The 23,305-nt window shown below is 38.7% G+C and overlaps 1 protein-coding gene across 5 annotated transcripts in view; it reads left to right on the top strand.

Annotated features, from left to right (window-relative positions):
* RBM47 (RNA binding motif protein 47) overlaps positions 1-23,305 on the top strand; it is a 165,157-nt gene that overhangs the window by 120,766 nt on the left and 21,086 nt on the right. For 4 of the 5 annotated variants that reach the window (XM_082838838.1, XM_082838837.1, XM_082838840.1 and 1 more), the window contains one exon: positions 8,372-8,495. The gene's annotated coding sequence lies outside the window, so the exon portion shown is untranslated. Of the gene's footprint in view, positions 1-8,371; positions 8,496-11,790; positions 15,289-23,305 lie in introns of those variants that run through there. The other variant, XM_082838839.1, reaches the window with a different exon arrangement.

The following is a 23,305-nucleotide window of genomic DNA, read 5'->3' as shown; positions in this document are numbered from 1 at the left end:
TAAAATATTTCAGTTAAATTTCCTTCTCTATGAAATGTCAGAGCTTTTGTCTTCTTGGGTCTTCCCCAGATCCATTTGTTACAGTAGGTTTGCTATTAAATTTTCAGGCTGCTGTTGAGCGTTTTGTATCTGGCAATTTTAACACCTCCCTCCTTTCTGTACCACCCACTCAAGTTCATTTCAGGTGCCCTTAGCAAATGACTCCCAAGGCCTTTAAGTGGCCAAAGCTCATTGACCAATGAGGAGAGGTGTGCCATGTATAACAGAGTTACGCAGTTCCTGGATCAGGAGCGAAGTTTGCTTAAGGAAAGCTTTTGTTACCATTAGCCTGTTGCATCCAGATTTCAAGACTGGAAAGGTAGGGAACATCTTATTTGTTGTAATTGGAAGAGAGGAGTTGGTTAAAGTAATTTAGATCACGTAGAATAAACAAATGATCTGTTTTGTTTTTAACCGAAGGCAAAAAAAAAAAAGAAAGAAAAAAAAGGAAGTTTGTGAGAATTTCAAATGCTGCACAGTTTGTCTTACCAGCAGCAAAACCGAAATTCCTAAGCTAAGAACATTTTTTTTTTAAATTAGTTTGTCTAGCATCTCTTCACTTTAACAAACTTGAAAAAACTAGGTGGGAAAAAAGAGTCATGTTTTCATAGATTGCTGCTATTTTAATTATGGGACAAAAAGCAGGAATTTATCAATAATGTCCACATTTATTTTCCAAAGTCATTTCAGAGTCAGTCGTTAAAGAAGAAATTTTAAGTGACATGTGGTAAGGAAAAATGAGAAATTAATGGAATTAGCTCTTGAGAGTTACTGCACAGAAGTTAGTGATAATGACTTTTCCTCTGAGTAAAGTGCTGGTATAAGATATAGACTCTCTTGTATCAATCATTTTTTCAAACCAATAGTAAACTTTATAAAATGGAATTAGTTAAGTGTAGGTTTATATACTTTAAAGTCTACATAAATTAGTTTCACTTTTATTAGAACGAATAGTTTAGTTATATTTTATGTGCTGTTTAGATTTGTTCTAATTTTAACTCAAAGAAACCAGAGATAAAGAATCTTTATTCGCTTCTTCCTACCTGGAAATGGAGCGATTTGGATAGCATTTGAAGCTAATCCTGAAAAGAAAAACCCTCTTCATTATGAATAAAGTATGATGAATCAATGTTGCGACAAAATGTATACATTAAAAAAACATATATTATTATACTTATTCATTAGCCTACATCTAATGTTTAGTATCAGAAGGTAAGTTTGAGTTCAAAGAAAAGTTTAACTGGTTTCCCATGATTGCTTTTTCCCAGAAATGGCTTAATATGGGCTTTAAAAGCTGTAAACTTAAAAGCTGTAAATTTCTAACAGAAATTAGATAATATATTTGTTTAAAAATATAATATGAGAGATGGTACCATCTGGTAAAAATTTTTTTTACTTTTTATTTTATATTGGATTATAGTTGATTAACAACGTCGTGTCAGTTTCAGGTGTACAGCAAAATGATTCAGTTATACATGTATCTGTTCTTTTTCAAATTCTTTTCTCATTTAGGTTGGTGCAGAATATTGAGCAGAGTTGATTTTAGTGTTAAAACTCTATTTTTGTTTAACTTGTAAAGAGAATTGTTTTAGTGCACATTATCACTAGGTATAAATGCCCAGTGATTTCAGTTATCTCAGATTCTCCCCTTTTCAAAAATTATTTTTATATGCTCCTTTAAAAGACTTGCATCCTGAAATTTTCTACTTATATTAGATTTGTTCATAATGCCGCCTTATGAGAAGTCTACTCTCGAGATCTCCCTCCTAAGTCTTTTGCTGTGGTTGACTCTTTGGGGGAGGTGGGCGTAGATCAAGCACCAGTCACGGAGTTAACTATTCACAGCAGCCATCTTCTCTGGTACAAGTAAATGCTGTTTCTCAATTCCAAGCTGAGGTTCAAAGGTTTAGACTAACTTCACAGATCAGAGGTCAGGCACGAATTGCTGCAATTTGTAGTTCAGTTCTGCCGATATGACAGAATTTCACAGCTATGATGATTGCTTTTTCCACTTCTGCACACAGGCCAGGCTGGGCAGTTAACAGCATAATTTGTACAAGTCAGCCCTTGGCACCCAGGTTTAATGAGTAACTAGCTGGTGCCTTAGGTTTCACTGGTACAAGGTGCACATTATAAAAAGGGTCAAATGTCAATGCACAAAGATGGAGGGGGGCTGGGTAGTGATCTATCAATAACCACCACCTGTGAATCGTACGTAAAGAATTAGTAACTTGCGTTAATTTTAAAAATAATTTCTCTGATGTGAATGTTAGCGTGTTTGTTTTCTTTGCTACTAAAAGAGGTAGATTATTTTATTAAATGTTAGCAAGAAAGATCTGATTAGAGATTATTGACAACCGTAGAAAGTGAAATTGCAGGCTCTGTTTACTCCTTTCATGGGGTCTCTGATTTCTCAAAAACTTCCCCAAATGTGCCAGCTTTTCAAGAATCTAGGGAACAAATTGGGTAATGAGGTATTTCTGAGCTCATGATATTTATGAGTATCTCACATTCTCTGCTTTTCATCCAAAAAGTTAAACTCCTATCTTTATTTCTAACCCAAGTTGAGAATATCTTTTACTGTTTAAAGTTGAATATTGAGACGCTTCAAAAAATTCTTAGATGTTGGGCCTTGAAAATCCATGGGTTTGCCATTCACAGTTTTGACTTCTCATAAATGACTCTGAAGCTGCAATATAAATACATATAGAGTAATTTGTCACTTTTGTGATAACACAAATTTTAGTTTTCCACTCTTCCAGACTGGGGTGTAGAAGCAATCGGATTCTTCCATAGAGCAGAATAATTAAGAGCACAGATTCTGGTCTCAGACCTCCTGGGGTTGAATCCCAGCTTCATCATTTACAGTTAAAGGACCTGAGCAAATGGGCAGCCTCCTTCTGTTTAGTTCCCTCATCTCCAGGATGAGTATAACCATAGAATTTGCTTTGTGGGGTTGTAGTAATGATTAAATAAGACAGGGTACACGAAATGCTTAGCACGGTGCCTGGTGCATAATAAGTACTCTGTGAATATTAGCTGTTATTAATATTATTAAGTTACATGCTTTGTGCACAAGCCTCCCCTACCCTGTACATCATCCCAGCTTGTTTAGACTTGGTCTTTCCTCTGTTCAATTCAGGAGGGACACAAGATAAGGCATAGTTGGGTAAGGGCGATCTGGGAATGTTTTAGATGCATTCTTTTTGAATATCATGGGGAAGTGTATTTTTAACTTCCTTGGTTTCAAGTCTAGCACTCTTTTATATGCTAGTTTTCCCCCCTAATTGATTTGCTGTCACGTGGCAAAAACTGTAAAAAAAGGTAAATCCAAATCATCTGGTTTCCTTTGAGAGTTGTTTTCCTTCTGCCCTTTGATGAGAAACATTTGAGTTAAAAAAGAAAAAAAATCCATAAATGACACCATACCAGTGGGCTAAATTCTATCCCCGATGATATGTATTATACTTACTAGAATTCATTCTTTCTTTCCAGAAACACCAGAAATGAAAATCTTAAAAAGGTGATTTTCTGTGTTCTATTTCTTCATTTTGTTCCTATGCAACACAGAAGTGGCATCTGAATAAAAACGTGATACTACCAATGACAATATATAAATTATGTGCTTAGCATTAAAAAAGTAGTAACAATTCCTCACACTAATTAAAGTATGAAGCACCTACTCCTGTGCTAGGATTGTGTGTGGGACACTGGGATTATAGTAATGAGTCAGATCTAGATTCTGCCCCGGGCAAGTTTACAATTGCCTGGGGAAGACTGCTATTATACCAACTACTGTAAGATTAAACCATATAAAGTTGCCCATATTCTACCATTTTTGTCCCCCCAAACAGCAATTTCATGAGGTTCAAGCCAGTGTTATGAGAAGCGCTGTGAGGGATTATATGATGTTTCAGGAATGTTTTGAGGGGCTCCAGGGATGACCTCTGAGGAGTGACGTGTAAGGATGAGAACAAGCTGGCTAGGTAGGAGCATTGGTGAGGGTTTAAGGCACTGGGAACAGCAAGTGTTAAGGGGGAAGTGATACAAGATGAGGCTGGAGGGAGCAGCCAGTCTTCCTTATACACCTTACTAGGGATACTGATTTTATTCTAAGGGCAGTGGAAGAGAGTATAGAGGTTTAAGCAGGAGGGTGACATGATCGAATTGTGTGTTTTTAAAAGGTCACTTAGCCTGTCTTGAGAGCCAGATTGATTGCAGCAGGCAAGAGTGGATGGGTGAAGTCAGCTGGGATACTACTGCAGGCATCCAGGCCGGAGTTGATGGTTGGCAGTTTACATGATGCGTTCAAATGTAGTGTCTCATTTTATCCTTGTAACGACTCTCACATGTGGTGTTAATAGCAGCTTCATTATACCGGTGAGGATGCTGAGGCCAAAAAGCTGAGTGGCATACGGGTGGTCTCACACTGCTGGTGGCAGAGCGAGAACCAGAACTCTGTTACTAGACTGTTGCCCTGGTAGTCTCCTGGTAGCTTTAGGCCCGTGTCCTAGCGTCCCTGGGTGTGGGCAACTGGTTTATCTTTAGAAAGGATTTATTTATTTTTTATTTTTTATTTTTTGCGGTACGCGGGCCTCTCACTGTTGTGGCCTCTCCCGTTGCGGAGCACAGGCTCCGGACGCGCAGGCTTAGCGGCCATGGCTCACAGGCCCAGCCGCTCCGCTGCATGTGGGGTCTTCCCGGACCGGGGCACGAACCCGTGTCCCCTGCTTCGGCAGGCGGACTCTTCAACCACTGAGCCACCAGGGAAGCCCAGGATTTGTTTTTAAGAAAGAGAATTCTCATTTGTTGGTGGAGGAGTCAGGGTGAGAAAGTTATTCTTAGCCTCGGTTTATGCGTGAGAGTTGAGAGAAGCAGAGTGTGACATGGAACTTGATATTAGATTGGAACATCCTTTGGGAAACAATACATTTATTAATTTCACATACTTATTTACACCCTGCCTCATTGCAAAAGTGGATTTGAACTGCTTTCAAAAATACATATGGTAGACAAAATAAAGAAGAGAGGGTAAAAAAATCAGGGTAGGCAAATTAAGATGATGCCACAGGCGTCATAAGTCCAACAAACGATTGCCCTCAGATCCCACCGTTTGTTGAAGAAGGACCCATGAGTAATTCTTAAGATTCACATGCCTGAAAAATTGAAAACAAACCAGTGTTCTGCTCAGAACAGCTTTTTCTTCTACTGGAATCTAAGAAAATTTCCCCAGTTGATCTTCCTAAAGACTTCATGATATAATGGACAATATCCATAGCTTTTTCATACAACAAGGAATGGGTGAGGGGTTGGAATGAATTAATTAACCCAGTTTATGTCTGGAAATAATTCTTTTCTCTAAGAACTTCCCCACAAATTTTACATGACCTTCAGTAAGACAGTTTCCTCCACAGTAAAATGGAGGATTTGTACTAGAGATCGACTTCTCAAACAGGGTGCCCCGAGACACCCAATTTTGTGTCAGGAGGAGTGTGAAGCCACGGGAAGAAAGTAGCATGTGGGTTTCGCTTGAAGATTTTTATGACAAAATAATATGAAAATATTTATGAAATGGGTTATGTTTGGAGCCATTCTGGAAAATCAGATTTTTCTGGAAACAAATAGTCCGAAGTGTTTTATATGGGGGAAATTTTCTGTTACTTGAATAGCTGTGAAAGGCACTTGAATAATTCTTCTTCCCATCATTAAGATTTAGCACAAAACTATATAAAACCTATAATTTCATTTATATATTAATAATTTGCTTCCAATTCATAGAGTTTACATGTCCATTACCATGATATTATTTCTCAAAGGAAAAAATTTGCCATTATAGAGAGAAAACTTACAATTCTGCACAAATATGTGCCAGGAATGGTGCTTTACAAGTATTTTCTCTGTTCTCCATGCAGTCCTGCAAGGAATTAGCTCTACTTTATGGATGTGGAAACTGAGGCTCAGAAAAGTTGAATAAATTTGTCTGGATTCACTTAACTAGTAAATGAATAGTGCAGGAGTCTACATTTTATTCTGTTGCCTTGACAGGGTAGAATTAATTTCAGGACACGGCTTGTGTAATTTGCACATTTATTTTTATTTATGAAACACTGTGATGCTGATCATTAGGTATTATCCAGGATGTAGCATTTAGAAAATCGACCTCACAGACGAGGGTGAGGATTATATGCTTTGAGATGTACAGAGTTTAACAGCAATTACTCTATGATTTCTTTGAGGGTGTGGCTTTTTTTTTTTTTTAAGTAGATCATTGATAATAAGGATTAAAGCCAGCTCATGATTTAGTTATTTTTTTAAACATCTTTATTGGAGTATGATTTAGTTTTTTGTTTTTTTAAGTTTTTTAATTTATTTACTTTTGGCTTCGTTGGGTCTTCGTTGCTGCGCGCGGGCTTTCTCTAGTTGCGGCGAGCGGAGGCTGCTCCTTTTTGTGGTGCTCGGGCTTCTCATTGCAGTGGCTTCTCTTGTTGCGGAGCATGGGCTCTAGGCACGTGGCCTCAGTATTTGTGACATGTGGGCTTAGTAGTTGTGGCTTGCAGGCTCTAGAGCGCAGGCTCAGTAGTTCTGGCACATGGGCTTAGTTGCTCTGCTCCACGGCATGTGGAATCTTCCCAGACCAGGCCTCGAACCCGTGTCCCCTGCATTGGCAGGCGGATTCTTAACCACTGCGCCACCAGGGAAGCCCTGATTTAGTTTTATTGTTTGTGTTCCCATAAAGTTATGAATCCCATTGAATGCCTTGCCAGTCATTGCATTATAGAGATAGTTATGGCAGAATAATTTTGGAGCTGTTACTGACTTTAGAAGCCATTTATTTATTTGTTTGTTTATTTATTTATTTATTTTGGCTGCACCGGGTTTTAGTTGTAGCACATGGGATCTTCGTTGCAGCATGCGGGCTTCTTAGTTGCGGCATGCGGGCTTCTTAGTTGCGGCATGCAGACTCTTAGTTTAGGCATGCATGTGGGACCTAGTTCCCCGACCAGGGATCGAACCAAGGCCCCCTGCGTTGGGAGCACGGAGTCTTATCCACTGGACTGCCAGGCAAGTCCCTAGAGGCCATTTAATTGGCAGGTTCCAAATTGTGCTCTGTGGTCCTAAAGATCCTATGGTGTTTCCATACAGCCCCCGTGGATGATGGAGCAGAATGGGTGGAGATGCTTCCCCATATCATCCCCAACCACCAGTTTAGCCAGCTCCTGTTTTATCAGTTTGTTTCTGCATCTAGGTAAATTTTTGGTGGAAGAAAGGACGCTACACCTAAAAAAACGAAGGAAAACAAAACAAATAGTAAAAAACCAGTTTGAAAACTACTGGTAATCCAACTCTTTTATTTCTTCAGGGGAGCAAACTTTGGCTCAGCCAGGTAAAATAATTTGCCTGAGAACACAGAACAAGGCATGGCAGAGCTAGAGTTAAAATCCCAGTCTTCTAGGTGCTCCGAGTCTGGTGTTGCAGCCACTGTGCCGTATTGAATCGTGGAAGTCATCTGGATCTTCAGATGGCTTAATGAGGGCTCTCCATAGTGAGGAGAGAATATTCCTGAAGTTTGGTAGATTATATTTTCAGATGTGAAATACAGGTAAAAAGTTTGTGCTTAGGATATATTTTAACGTCTCATCCAAAATACCCTTATCTTGGACTTAAGTTTCACAATCTGAATGTTTTCTATATCATGATTTTTAAGATTATCCTAGGATCCCAAATCCTACTTTTTATAGTAGTCCATGCAAAGAACATCCTCAGAAGAGTCTTAACTCTTCATTTTAGGGCAGAATAACAAGTTGCTTTTATACCACTTCTAATCAGTTGGTAGTGGTTGGCTGGAGCGCTTGTTTCAGTGGTTTTTGAGACCCTCTTTGGATTCTGCAGGCAAGAATGTGATGATCTATAGTGATGTGTGGCATAAGCCCCCAAATGGGGCAGGGGGAGTCCATGAGCTAGATAGTGTCATCTCTGTAAAGAGCACCACCTCTTCTTTTTGTGAATCTATAAGCATAAAATATAAGCTACATGTGTATTCATTCCTAAACATTGTGTTGTGCATTTTGGAGTCGGTGGCGGGGTGGGGTACGGATAAATAAGACAGAGGGGAAAATAAAACAAAGGAAGAAATTGGTCATTTTCTTATTACTGTTCCCTGTCTTTTCAAGGATAGAAGGAGGAATAAAGGGTTGCATTTCTTGGTTTGTAGAGACTATGTTAATTAGTAATTCATTTTTTGAAGAAAATGGCCCCAAATTCGCAATGCACATACGAAAATTATATTCAAATAGAAAACATTCCTAGCATTTTTTTTTTTTTTACCTCTTAGGATTTGCCTCAAAGGGCGCTCCACAAATTGAACTGAGAAATCCCAAGGAAGCTGCCTGAATCTCCTTGCATATTCGTATTCAACATTGTGTAAAGGACCAGACAAACCAAATTGGTGGGTTTTGGTAAGTACACCCGCTGGTGTCCTTTTCTTCTTCACTTAAGGAAAACATTAAATTTTCATTCTTATGAACCAAGATGTCTGCTGTATAGACAATGTGTACCTGGTGTATGTTTATGTCGCAACGTTAGTAGTACACAGAACTTGATAAGTCATTTTGAACCGACAATATAAAATCCTTATTTCTTTGTTGTTTACATCTTTGTGGCCCAAGAGGAAAAACTACTGCTGCTGATATGTGAGCATCTTAGGAATTAAGGAAAAATGTGCATTGCTTATAAATGTCTCCCTCACAAAAAAAAAAAGATCAAGGGTATTTCAATCAGAGTTGTCTTTCGAAATTTTGGATGCAAGGAAGGGTCCTTTGTACAAGCTATAGAAGATACTGGTATGTTCTCGAACAATCCTTGTGCCTTCTCTAATTTCTGTTTCCTCACCTGTCATATAAGGTAAAAATAACTACTGTTATGTTAGACTCTCCAAATCATGGCAATCCAATGAATTACAACATATGTAAACATACTGTGACAACTATATAATTCTCCACAGACAGAAGGTATTATTATTCTGTGGGTGATAATCCCATGTATGCTGTGGCAGGGATGGAGGCATAGAAGAAAGAAGCTGCTCGTATCAGCTTCACCCAGAACCTTGGATGGGCAGCCCTCCCAGCCACAGAAATGGCCCTCACTTAGCTTTGAAAGGTAGAGGCGGTAGATCCCTGTGTGTTAGGGAGGGGCTACTGGTGACACTGATTGCCCAGCAACTCCCCATGCCCCGCCGAAGTCCCTTTTCATATCCTCTAGGCTGGATTCTGGATTCAGGGACTCAGAGTGCTAAAATTGTTTTAATTATATATATTTAATTGTTTTAATTATATTTATTTTTTTCTATATATTTTTATATATTTTTTTCTTTTTCTGAAAGCATATTAATTAAAGGAAACTTGGAAATTAAAGAATAACATAAAATTATTTATAATCCCACAATCGAAAGGTAACCACAGTTAACATTATAGTATATTTAGTCCTTTTAAAGTTTTTTTTAAAATTTCATATATATTCTAAAATATTTTTTAACAAGGTTAACAGAGTTGAGAACATGAAATAAGTATTCTAGCCTACAACTGTGCTGTAATTTTTATAGCCATTTCCATACTGCTGAACACTGTTTGTTACATCACATATAAATACATGCTATTATGTTCATTACATTATGCTATAAATACCACAGTAGTGAACATGCCTGACTATAAATTTTACTCATGTCTCCAATTATTTTCTTGGGGTAAATTTCTATAAATGGAATTAATGAGAAGGAACTGCTTTTAATGACTACCGTAAAGCTCTTGATGTTGTCAAACTATCCTCCAGAAATGTACCCAATTATATTTGCCTTCCCATCCCCACCTATTATATATGACAATGTTCATACCACTACACACATGTACAGATTGAATTCTATCACGTTGAGAAGATGTAAAATTATAAATATTTCTACAGAAGCTCAGGAAGTATCAACCTGTTCCCTCCCCCTGGCCCAGCCCAGCCTTAACCAACACCAGATCTCTGAAGTAGAAGACAGTATCATCCAATCGACACTGCATCCACCTTGATCTCTCAGATCTGTTCATGGGGGAAAGCACCTATGAGGCTTGCATTCATTCACTTGTCATTCATTACGACTGCTTGTGTTCACTTCTGTACTATGTGCTTCCGGGGAACAAAAGAGCTTTTCTTTGTCTACGAGAAGCTTAATTCAGTTGGTGAGTCCAGACAAACAACAAACAAAAATACTTAACCTTGGATAGGTCACTTAACTTCTCAAGACCTGTTTCTTCTTCTTTAAAGTGAGAGGTTCAATTTGTCTATATCTAAAGAGTGTCTGAGGTGGTTTTTAGTAAAAATATGTGAGTACACAAAGTAGTGAAAACAGCAATTAAAGATATCTAAACTTTGAACAACACGATGTGTTGTATAATTTCCATTATCCCACAGTGAAAGCACACCAGTTCTTTAGGAGAAAAAAGTTTCCCTGCGTTAAATACTAGGAAAAAATTTCAAGTTAATCATATTTTAAAATGTAAAAGTAAAGTAATAGGAAAATCCTTCAAGATGGCCTCTAAGGTTTCTTTTAGCTCTAACATCTATATTCATAAGTAATAGATAAAATAGCAAAGACCGAGGACCCCCAAAGCAAAGGGATGTCAGTGGGCTTCACAGAAATTTGGAGAGTCATGACTAGTATTTTAAAGTGATCGTTTCTACAGATGAGTTCTGTCTAATCGTCATCCCCACCACCCATACACTGAAAGTCTGTCCTAGTACTGGTACTGTTCATGAATTTTAATCAGATTTTCAAACTTTGGAACACACCAGACAGGTTTAAGGAGTAAATAAGCTTATGAATATTTAGCTATCCTTCGCCATTACCACTTACACCCACCAGGAATGTTAAAATTGTCTGACTCAACTACTGAGATACACTGAGCAATGTCAGGGAGACTGGGCCAAACTTTGGCAAGAAAGTCTGCCACTGGCCATTGCTCTCTCTTTGAAGCAGACTGTCCCTTGCATTTTAACACACAGTAGATACTTCATAAATATTTGCTGGATTCCTTTCTACTCAGATTTTGTGCCACTTTGTAATACCGGTTTGTTTTGTACTCAGAAAAAAAAGTTACATATACGTTGGAACAACTTCCAAAATCTAAAAGCATGAAGGAATTGTAATAATACCTCAGACTAGCTCTAACCTTAGTCTTGGAACAAGGACACGTTTTGACTAGATTTCACACACTTGAAAAGTCTCAGTTGAAAAGCCAATATATTGATCATTTGCTTCTCTTTGCAATTTGAATCGTAAATATGAAGAAAAAAGCTGCAAAACCTAGAACATCATTTGTCTAATCATTTTCCCATTTTCTCTTAAAGATCTGCATTCCTTCCTCCCTTTCATTCCATATATTAACTCTGCTGGTTTTCCATGGCTCTTTTTTTTTTTTTTTTTGGTGGTAAAATATGCATAACATAAAACTTACCATTTTAACCATTTTTAGGTGTACAGTTCAGAGACATTAAATACATTCCCATTGTTGTGCAAATATCACCACCATCCATCTCTAGAACTTTCTCATCTTACTGTACTGAAACTTTGTACCCATTAAACAATAACTCTCCATTCCTCCCTCCCCCCAGCTCCTGGCAACCACCACTCTATTTTCTGTCTATAAATTTGACTATTCCAGGTATCTCATATAAGAGGAATTATACAATATTTGTCCTTTTGGGTCTGGCATGTTTCACTTAGCATAATATTTTCATGGTTCATCCATGTTGTAGCATGTGCCAGAATTTCCTGCCTTTATAAGGCTGAATAATTTTCTATTTTGTATATATACTACATTTTGTTTATCCATTCAGGCATTGATGAACATATGGGTTATTTCCACCTTTGGGCTATGTGAATAATACTGCTGTGATCATGGGTGGTACTAATATCTGTTTGAATCCCTGTTTTCAATTCTTGTGAGTATAAACGCAGTAGTGGAACAGGTGGATCATGTGATAATTCTATGTTTAAGTTTTTGAGGATCTACCATACTGTTTTCCACAGCAGCTGCACCATTTTGTATTCCCACCAACAATGCACAAGGGTTCCAATTTCTCCACATTCCTGCCAACGCTTATTTCTGTTTTGTTTTAAATCATAGACATCCCAACAGGTAGGAAGAGGTATATTATTGTGGTTTTGATTTGCATCTTCCTAATGATTAGTGATGTGAGCATCTTATGCTTATTAGCTATTTGTGTATCATCTTTGGAGAACTGCCTATTTAGCCCTTCGCCAATTTTTAAATTGGTTGGCTTGCTTTTTTATTGTTGAACTGTAGGAGTTCTTTGTATACTCTGCATATTAATTCCTTAATATTTTGAGAAATTATTTTCTCCTGTTCCTTGGGTTGCCTTTTCATTCTGCTTACAGTGTTCTTTGATTCACAGAAGTTTTCATTTTTATGTAGCCCAATTTATCCATTTTTTTCTTTTGTTGCCTGTGCTTTTGGTGTCATAGAAATCAATGCCAAATCCAATGTCATGAAGTTTTTCCTCTATATTTTCTTCTAAGAGTTTTACAGTTTTAGCTCTTACATTTAGGTCTTTGATCCACTGTGAGTCAATTTTTGTATATGGTGTATGGTAAGGGCCAGGCTTCCTTCTAAAGAGGTACTTTTCAATCCCATCATGTCTCCGTGAAGGTGTGTGTCAGTTAAGCAACTGGCACACATATTCACATGTATGCTCATCCTCACTCACTTTTCTTTCTCGTGTAGGCTTTGGTGGTTTCCCAACAGACAGATGAGAGAAAGCTGAAGCAATTGGGGAACTAACAGCCCAGCAGGCTCAGCTCTTATAACTAGGATATAGCAGTGAGAGCTGTGAGGCAGTGGCCAGGATCAGCAAGCATTTTGATGCAAACATGCTTGATGAAATCCCCAATAAAAGAACAGCAGAGGTGCAGTGAACATTGTGGTACATGACTCTTTTTGAATTATGGTTTTCTCAGGGTATATGCCCAATAGTGGGATTGCTTGGTCATATGGTAGTTCTAGTTTTAGTTTTTTAAGGAACCTCCTTACTGTTCTCCATAGTGGCTGTATCAATTTACATTCCCACCAACAGTGCAGGAGGGTTCCCTCTTCTCCACACCCTCTCCAGCATTTATTGTTTGTAGATTTTTTGAAGATGGCTGTTCTGACTGGTGTGAGGGGTGGGATAGGGAGGGTGGGAGGGAGACGCAAGAAGGAGGAGTTATGGGGTTATATGTATATGTGTAGCTGATCCACTTTGTTATAAAGCAGAAACTAACACACCATTGTCAAGCAATTATGCTCCAATAAAGATGTTAAAAAAAAAAAAAAGAACAGCAGAGGTAGATAGCATTTTAGGCTGAGAAGAAAAAAGGGAGTGTGTGTGTATGTGTTGTGTTCGTGTGTGTGTGTGTGTGTGTGTGTGTGTGTGTGTGTTATATGTACATATACTTGGCAGCAGAGGGGAAGAGAGAGGTCACTCCATGCACTGTGACTGTGAATTTTGGGCTACAGCAAATTTTTATTTATTTATGTTCTTACAAAAATAAATTTCTCTTGGTGCTGCTTTAGAGAAACCAAACTAGATTAGCCACAGTTATGTGGGCAAACTGTATTTCCAAAACAGTTATCCTAGTTCTGTTTTACAGTGAACAGAACCTAAATGTGCTTACAGTGTAAAATGTGAAGGTCTGCTTAGCCTTCGCTTGCAGAATCTTGAGAAGAAGAAACTACCAGGCGGTGTAAGCTGCCAGTATCACCAGGACCAAAGGTCTGCCCTGCACTCACTGCTCTGACAGGCTTGGAGATAACATCGCCCCACTCACATAACTCATAGTTGCAGGATTCTGCACATGAATTAGATCCTCAACATTACAACCCAGTATTGGCAGTTGGGCATCCAAATCTCAAATAAATTACTGTGTATCTACTAAGACTCTGACTTCAGGACCTATGAGAAACACACTGTGACCCAGTCTGTCCCCTCTTGTTTTTCATGGGGGCTGGTTTACAGACATAAACTGTTTGCTGCTCTGGGTCCTCATCTTCTCTTTACCATAAAAGGCGACTTAGAGAAAAAGGAAATAACTAAGCCTATTAAGTTTTCTGATGTCAGGTGGGATAAGCTAAACCACACTTTCTAAAAACAGTTTGCAAGACTGGTGTACTATATTTCCCTTGATTAAAATCATTTCATACTTTATTAACTCAAAGAATATCCAGTATTTCCCTGTGAGACTGAGAATAAATGACTAGCTTAAATCAGGGGCGTTTTTGCTGGTATGCTAAGTTTTCAATTGAAATATTAACTCCAAGTGCACACAAGGAAAGTACAGACTGCGTGAGACGTGAACAGCAATTACATCTCCAGCAATAGTCCCAGGAGTTTATTATATCTGAAAAATCATAAGCTTCCTGACACTTGACCGTTTTATTCTAAATGCCCTAGGTTCAGGAAAACTCTGGAGATATATTTTCTGTTCATTTCCATTCTTAAATTTCAGTCTATATTTCATGAGTTTCTTTAACTAATATAGTTCTGCTTTCTGTATAACTTTTATATTCTATGTAACTTTTATGTAAATTTCCAGTTAACTTTAACTGCCGAGTTAAATTATAGAGACTGGGAAAACTGGTTCTCCTTCCCCTCCACCCTCTTTTCTTCTCCTTCTTTTAATAAAGATCTTTCCTAAGAATAGAGCAACTTCCCTATGCCTGCCCCACCAAAAAAAAAAAAAAAAAACTGCAAATTCTACCTTGAAAAAATTAGCAATTTAGTATTTAAATAATTTGTAATTGAGAAACTCTCTTCCTTTCCCTAGTTTAAAACCATATATTACTACATTTTGTTCAAGTGGTGAATACCCGGTAAAAAGTGGGGTGTGTGTGTGTGTGTGTGTGTGTGTGTGTTATTTAAACAAGAATTAAAGCAAACAGCTACTAATCAGTAGCATCGCTCTATTCCTGTAAGTTACTCTGGGGTACTTAGTAACCAGGTATTTACATTCGAAAACCAGGGATATTAAATGAGAATTTAAGATGAGAAAGAGAAAAAAATAATTAAGAAAAAGAAATTATGAAGAAATATGAATAAGGAGGAAAGACGGCAATAGTGATTTTTTTCTCCCCTAAAACCAGAGGTCCCAGTGCTGCTTCCCCACTTTTTCCCTGCTGAACAAGAGGTTGCTTGCCTGTGTGGCAAGACAGATAGGTAAGTGACACTACTGGATCAAGAAACTTGGAGATTTCCTACATAGACATTTATGAACTTCTGTATTCTATTCAGTATCAGATTAGTTTGTGATTTCTCTTCCACATCATTAAGACCCACTACTGCATGGTAGAGAAGAGAAATACCAGAGAGAAAAGGACCCTATCCCATTGTGTGAGCTGAAGCAGTGTAACACCCAGCCTTTACAAACACCTGCACATAAGAGAGCATATGGAAACTGCCTTCATGGTCAGGCACTGTCTTTGTGCCTATTTCCTTGTGGCGGCAGAAAATCTCTACCACATCCCTGAGACAATACAGTAGAAGCTAAGCATATCGGCTCAGGCAAAAAAAAAAAAGTCATGGAAGTTCTCCAGCTGCCTGACCAGTGCCTGCTTTACCAAGAAGTGTCTAGGGAGCCTTCGATATAGTCCATCAATCAATGGTTGGCGGGGCTTTTCCCCTTGACACTGCTGATGCCTGAACTGTGTATTAGAAATGCCAGCTCCTGTACCAAAGCTGACCTATCCATTCTTCAGTGTGCTCCTTCTGATTATGTCGACAGACCCTGGACAGTACTTGGCATGGCTATTTGTACACAGTTCCAAATGCAGGTAAACCACAAAAGTTAAATAAATAGGTAAGTATAAATAGAAAAACATATCCAGAGCAATTTACTGGTAGTTATACATAATATTAAAATTCTTTTTATAGCTTTATCCTACCGTGTTTCTTATAAAAGGCAGTGCTCATTCACTGGTTCTTTCATTAATTTTTTCCTTTATTGAAATATTTTTTCATTCAGTGCTAGGCACTGGGGATACCAAAATAAAGGTCCCTGCCTTTGAAAAGCTTCAATTATACCTAATGAGATAAACCATATTCTTTTAATTTTTCTAATACATTTCAAACAGGGTAGAAGAAAGTGGAAATAGCCTAAAATGTCTAAAATCACTTCATAATAGAAAGTGAATTTGACTTTTTCTGTTATAAAGGGACCTCTCTCTGATGGCCCCATTTCTAATAGAGTCCAAGTTTTTTTTTTGTTTTTTTGTTTTTGTTTTTGTTTTTTTGCGGTACGCGGGCCTCTCACTGTTGTGGCCTCTTCCGTTGCGGAGCACAGGCTCCGGATGCGCAGGCTCAATGGCCATAGGCTCAGGGGCCCAGCCGCTCCGCGGCATGTGGGATCTTCCCAGACCGGGGCACGAACCCGTGTCCCCTGCATCGGCAGGCGGACTCTCAACGACTGCGCCACCAGGGAAGCCCAGAGTCCAAGTTTTTATAATAAGAATTAAGCTACTGAGTATTAGGGTTTAACTTTAGCCATACTTTTGCTAGAAGGACCTGTTCTTTAAACTATCATTTTCGTTTCTCACTGTATGCAAAATAATAATAATAATAAACCAAATATCACCAGAGGAAGACCAAAGGTAGTAAAGGGAGAGTAATATTTAAACATTTAATGAATAAAAAAATATAATTTGGGGGTTAGTTTAAAGTTACATTTTCATGCATATCGTCTTTGCCTCCCACTATAAAGTTTACTTTCTTTTATATTTTTTTTCTCACAAAGAGCCTATTATAGTCGTATTGTTGTGGTATTTAAAAATATTTTTAATTTCAAAAATAAGCCGCATTCAACTTAAACATTTGTAGAAGAAAGTAACCCATGGCTTATTCAGCATTGAGAGTATTTCTGGCCAAATGCTATTTCACTGTAACTATTGCCTTGGGATACTTGGCAATGAAATACAAGGACATCAACATTAAACAGGATCTGGTTTTTTTCTGTGGTAGCAGATATTTTTTCATAGTTAGAACTGAAATGACTAATGTTAACCAAACAAAATCAGAAGGTCACACCTAAAACTGAAGCTAATGTTTGACTATGTCACTCCATTTCAGAGTCTTTGTTTCAGAACAGACAATTTGTCATTTTTCTTACAAAGAGACCTCTGATATTCTTATAGACTACTATTTGACATAACACCAGAAGGTAATATAAGAACATATCCCATAGAGCATGTACTCATGTATAATATGGCAGAGTAATAATAGACCATATTATTACTATATAACTTGCAAATATAGTTTGAAATTGGAGGAAAGGAAGAGCACTTACACATCATCATAAAGACTGTGTAAGCTTATGTTTGGGAAAGTTCACTTTCTAAATCTGTTTTGGCGTAAATTCAAGAAACTAAGCAAATGAAAAATATTCTTTACACACAAATTTTAGAATTTTTAAAAAGCTATAGATATCTGGATCTCTACTCTAGTTGGACTGCCCAGATTTTGTCTTGAATATAAATGGACTCTATTGTCAAACAGAAGTTAAACTAGAGACTATCATCCCAAAGATAAGGTTCCTTTATTAAATTATAATTCCAGTTTTATCACTGTGTAATTGTGATCTTGAGCTTAAGCACATGATCATCCAGTTTCTCCATCAAGCAAATGGGACTGATACTTTGGCATAGTTTGTAGGTATATATCAGTATAGGGAAGGTATATACAGGAAAGATATATATATAGAGAGAGATCGATTTTGTAATAACTTGAATCATATTCTAGATGACATGGGGGACTTCCTATCTAAAGGAACTCTATTATAAATCCCTTTGCAAATTAAAGAATATTTTTATAATAAAAATAACCATTCATCAAACTACCAGTTCATATATTCCAATGCTGGCACATAAAGTTTTTCTGTGAATATTATTCCCAGGTAACTTTCTTAAACTTGCAGTGGTAATTTGAATATATCATAGTTAATAAACAATATTTACTACTACATTCAATGGGTAGACACAAAGCATTAGTGTAGGTATACTAAGTAGTGATAAAAAGAATATAATACACAATTGAACAAATATCAAAAAGAACATAGTGTTTGCTTTTTGCATAATCATTAGCTTTAAAAATGCATCATTATAACATTTCACATTTACAATGTCTTAAAGCATTTTCCTATATAAATATAGAACATAATAGCTATAGAAGTTCCCTTCCAGTTTATCCACAAAAATCTGGGAGTAAATTCCCTCAGATTCTTTAGCTTTTAAAATTAAATTGTCAAGCAGAAAATTCGTGATTCTAAGCTGTGGCTATATAGTTCTCTCCCAAGAGAACATCCTTGAAAAACGTCTGCTATTTTGCCCAACTGAAATAATAATAATTTAAAAATTATATAGGATATGAAAATATAAAATGTAGTCAATTTGAGCATTTAATATAGCCAGGTACTTTTCTAAGTGCTGTATATGCATTATCATTTAATCTTCACAACAGTGTGAGGTATATTATTACCATTTTATAGATGGTGAAACTGAGGCTCACAAAGATTAAAGTGACTGGTGTGATGACACTTGTTTCTCAAGCGGTGGAGCCAGGGTATAAGCCAGGCAGACTCCAGAGCCTGGGTTGGGTAAGCCCATCCCACTGCCACATCGTGGTCCCATATTCTCACTTAAAACATTTGGATTATGTGAATTCTAGTCCCTAAACATTTCCATTTAAGAATTTAATTCAATAGATTTTTTTTAAGTCTAAAAATTATCATTTGAACCTATTAACTACTTTATAAAGGGCCAGAAATAGGCTATGGAACAGTTTGTAGAACTCTCTGAAGAGGAGTGGGGAGGGTGGGAGGTGCGGTGAGGCATTTGGTAGAAAGGAATGGTTTTCCAACAATTTTGCTGTGGATCTGTGCTTGAGTTTCCCTTCAACTCTGTTAACCAATGTCCATCTCTCCTTGATATTGTTTTTATTCTGTTAACACTGGCTATCCCTAACTCTCCTATTACTAAGAAAATAGCAAAGGCAGAGTACCATGGTAGAAAGAGCTTGGACTTTGTCATCAGCTAAATTTCAATTCTGAGTGGTCTTGGGTAAGTTATTTGATTGCTCTGAGCCTCGAGCTCCTGATCTTTAAAAAGGAGGCAATAATACCCAACATATATCAAACCCTTAGTATATACTTGGTTTTGTTCTAAGCACTTGGTATATATTGTGTAATTTATTCCTCACAGTGACGCCCTGAGATAGTGATTATTATTACCACCAGTTTCATTTTGCAGATGAGGGTGGTGCGGAACGAAGACTTTAAGTAACTTAACCAATGTCATACAGCTCCATAGTTAAAGAACTAGGGCTCAAACCCAGGAAATCTGACCCTAGACCAGGTCTTCTTCTATAAAGCGCCAGATAGTAAATACTTTAGGTTTCGTGGACCACACTAGTCTCTGCTGCAGCAGTTCAACTCTGCCATTGTAGCATGAAAGCAGCTGTAAACAATATGTAAACAAATGGGCATGGCTACATTCCAACAAAACTTTATAAGAACAGCCGCAGGGTTGAATTTGGCCCTCTGGCTGTAGTTTGCTGATCCCCTGCTCTAGAGCCTGCATTTTAAACTTCATCTCATAGGGATGTCACAAAAAATCAAATAACTTCCTTAAGGTGACTTATGCACATAATAATTGCTCAAAAATCGTAGCTATCATTAACTCAAGAGTTTTTAAACCATACGTTACGGAAGTTCTTTGATTATTTGTGGCCCATCTCCTTCCCTCCAGGGAGGATTGCATTTAAGTCATCTATTGTCTTTTATGCCACCCTCTTCGTAGCATGTAAGTAAAATACACTCTCCAGCCACATTTCCAGAAATGCTAGACATGCCTGAAATCATCTCACTGTGCTAAATGATGGCAGTCAGCAGAGTATTTGGCTTATAAAGATGCTCAATAAAATTGATTTTGATTTTCATGATTTTAATTAATTCATTCCACTACGACATCATCGGGTATTATGTTCGCAGTAATGCGATATATGATAATGTAACTTTAAGTGTAGGAGGATAAGGGGAGCTTCACCTTGCAGAATTTCCATCTGTCTCTAAATGTAATTAAACCAGATGCGAAGATTTTCAGTCCTTGTCCACCTGTTATAGCTGGGTCACTCCTTGGGTTCTGTTTTGACCCATGGTTCATTGTTGCTTGTATACTTTATGAAGGCACTGTCATACCTTCGGCACTCAATAAAATGTTAATTGAAAGAACATATGTGTCCTCCTAGGGTTAAATAATCTTAAGTGGCTGCCCATCTTTGCTCAGGATGTTTGCTCTGCTCTCCCTCCTCTCCCTCCTTTGTCCACCCTTGCTAGACTAGGAACCCCAAGGACTGTGCAGTAGTCACCACGGTATCGCCAAGCACCTAGCATGGCCTGGCATACAGCAAGTGTTCAGTCACTTCAATCAGCAAGTGTTTGATTGAATGAATGAACACATACACAAATATTGTTTGATCATCTATTTCATCAGTTCATTGCCTTCTGCCTAAGGGGTACAGAGGTTGATTTTAGTATCAGTAAATTGACTGTGTTCCAGGAGCACATTTACAGTGATTGTTCATAGTGTGTCTTTAAAAAAGACAACTCTGAATCTTTTTTTTTTTTAATTTATTTATTTTTGGCTGCGTTGGGTCTTCATTGCTGTGCGTGGGCTTTCTCTAGTTGCAGCAAGCGGGGGCTGCTCTTCGTTGTGGTGCGCAGGTTCCTCATTGCAGTGTCTTCTCTTACTGCAGAACACGGGCTCTAGGCACGCGGGCTTCAGTAGTTGTGGCACGTGGGCTCAGTAGTTGTGGCACACAGGCTTAGTTGCTCCGCGGCATGTGGGATCCTCCCGGACCTGGGCTCGAACCCGTGTCCCCTGCATTGGCAGGTGGATTCTTAACCACTGTGCCACCAGGGCAGCCCACAACTCTGAATCTTTTTTTTTTTTTTTGGTACGCGGGCCTCTCACTGTTGTGGCCTCTCCCGTTGCGGAGCACAGGCTCAGCGGCCATGGCTCACGGGCCCAGCCGCTCCGCGGCATGTGGGATCTTCCCGGACCGGGGCACGAACCCGCGTCCCCTGCGTCGGCGGGCGGACTCTCAACCACTGCGCCACCAGGGAAGCCCACAACTCTGAATCTTCAGTGAAGCTTTCTACATAATTAGAAATGAGCAGTGATACCAGAGGAAGGTCTAAGTCTTAAAAACCGGATTGTCAGCGGTTTTCACATGTCCACGAAGCAGAGGGGTCTGAATTTAATGAGGCATTTCTATAGCTTGGCAGATCCTTAGCCTGACTGCAAAAGTGGTATTTGTGTGACCCAGGCCTGTCAGTTTGCTGGATGACAAATCAGTTTGACGACAGAATCAGTGTGATAGAGCTTTATGGTGGTAGTTCTTTGCGTTGAAAAATAAAATTGATAGGTTTTCCACCAAATTAAATGAGTAGTTTGGTAACAAAAAAACACTACCTTGGACCTTTGAAAAATGTTGCGCAGTTCTCAGTCTTGACAGCCTTGACAGGAAGAGCCAGATCAAGACATCAAGGCCATGCTGGGTGTGGAGGTGCTACTATTTAATTAGTACCTCCCATGGGTAAGTGTATAATCTGTTTAAAACTCCAAGATAGACTCGATCAGTAATTCTCAACAGGGAGCAGTTCTGCCCCCCAGGAGACAGTTTTGGTTGTCACGCATGGAGGGGGTGTGGGCATGTAGAGGGTAGAGGGCAGAGATGCTATGAAACATCCTACAGTGCACAGGACAGCCCCCCAAAACAAAGAATTATCACACCCAAAATGGCAGTAGGGAATGAAGTTCAGAAACTTTGGATTAAATGATACCCAAGGTTCCTTTGCAGCTCAAGTTCTGGGATTTCAGGATATTAGATTATGTACGTGAAAGAATTTTATGAGTTGCCAAACACTATACTATAAATTCAAGCTACTGTTATGATACAAGCCATCGCTGCTCTCCTCCTCCTCTCCGGTATCTGTCTGGCAGTCATCCTTTCTGTTCTGAGCCAGATCCCTCAAAGGTGTAGGTCAAAAGAGCCAAGATAAGGGGTGAAACTAGAAGTCCCTCCTACTGCTTGTTCAGAGTTTGAGAAAATCCAGTAGACAGATGTGGCCAACTTTGCAGGTTCATTGTTTTCAGCATTATCCCATTAACCTGTTGAGAAAAAGTATACGTGTGTAATGCTTATTTAAAGGGAACCGGATAGCCGATTCTTAACGGGTATTTATGTGCTGCCAAAGCCCCATAGAAAATTCCCCCACGCCACCTCTCTGGAGTGGGTGGTGCTACCCCTCTCCTGGTACGCAGCCAGCGTCCTTGGGAACCCACAGCCAAATGCCTTCTTTTCAGGGATGTGCTGATAGAAATGCCTGGGAAAAGTGAGCCTCTTGGCTTTCCTCTGTTTATCAGTCATTCACTGAATGATGCGCCTTGCCGTAACAAAATCTGTACAAGCATCGATACAACTTAAGCAACAATACAATTAACTCTTCTCAGATTAGCCAGGACCCGACAGAAGGAATGGCCCAGAATGTCATTATTCTAGTGCCTCTTTATCCTTCCAGAATTTTCCCTAAATAAAAGAGAGTCATGGGAGGATTTTTGTGTCTCCCAAGGATCATGCCTTCAAATAGCACAAGGTTGCCGGCTGAGATAGAAAAAAAAAAAAAAAAAAGAGAGAGACCAGGCTTCAGTCTTCAGCTTACTGTGTGGGACCCCAGGTAAATTCCAAGTGTTCTGCCTCCAGTTTGAGCAGGACTTCTTTTACACGTTCAGACTGAGGTAACAGAAATGTCCCCATGCCAGAGGCCGGCTTGGTGGTGGGAGTGTGCTCTCTGCTGTTTACTCTAATGGGTGGTGGTAACTTGACACAGGAGCAGTAAGATAACCGCTCAGCGTGAGGCCAAATCTTGGAAACTTTTTGCAGAAGCTGGTCTTCGATTCTGTTCCCCCTGATGTGTGGCACTAAATGTCATTTGATCTTGGAACCAATACTCTGAAATGGGTGCTATTACTAGCACTATCTTAGAGATGTAGACATGAAGCCTCATGTGACGTGGCGAGTAAGTGGCACATTCATGATCTGAACTCCTATTTCTTCAACTCCAAAGTCTTTGCTCTTAACCAGAATGGCATATGTTTTATTATATCTACACATTGTGTATATGAGG

This window comes from Leucopleurus acutus (genome assembly GCF_964270905.1).
Source record: "Leucopleurus acutus genome assembly, chromosome: 4".
Taxonomy (NCBI): Eukaryota; Metazoa; Chordata; class Mammalia; order Artiodactyla; family Delphinidae; genus Leucopleurus; species Leucopleurus acutus.
Note: the sequence above shows the minus strand (reverse complement) of the source record. Positions and strands in the feature narration are given on the sequence as shown.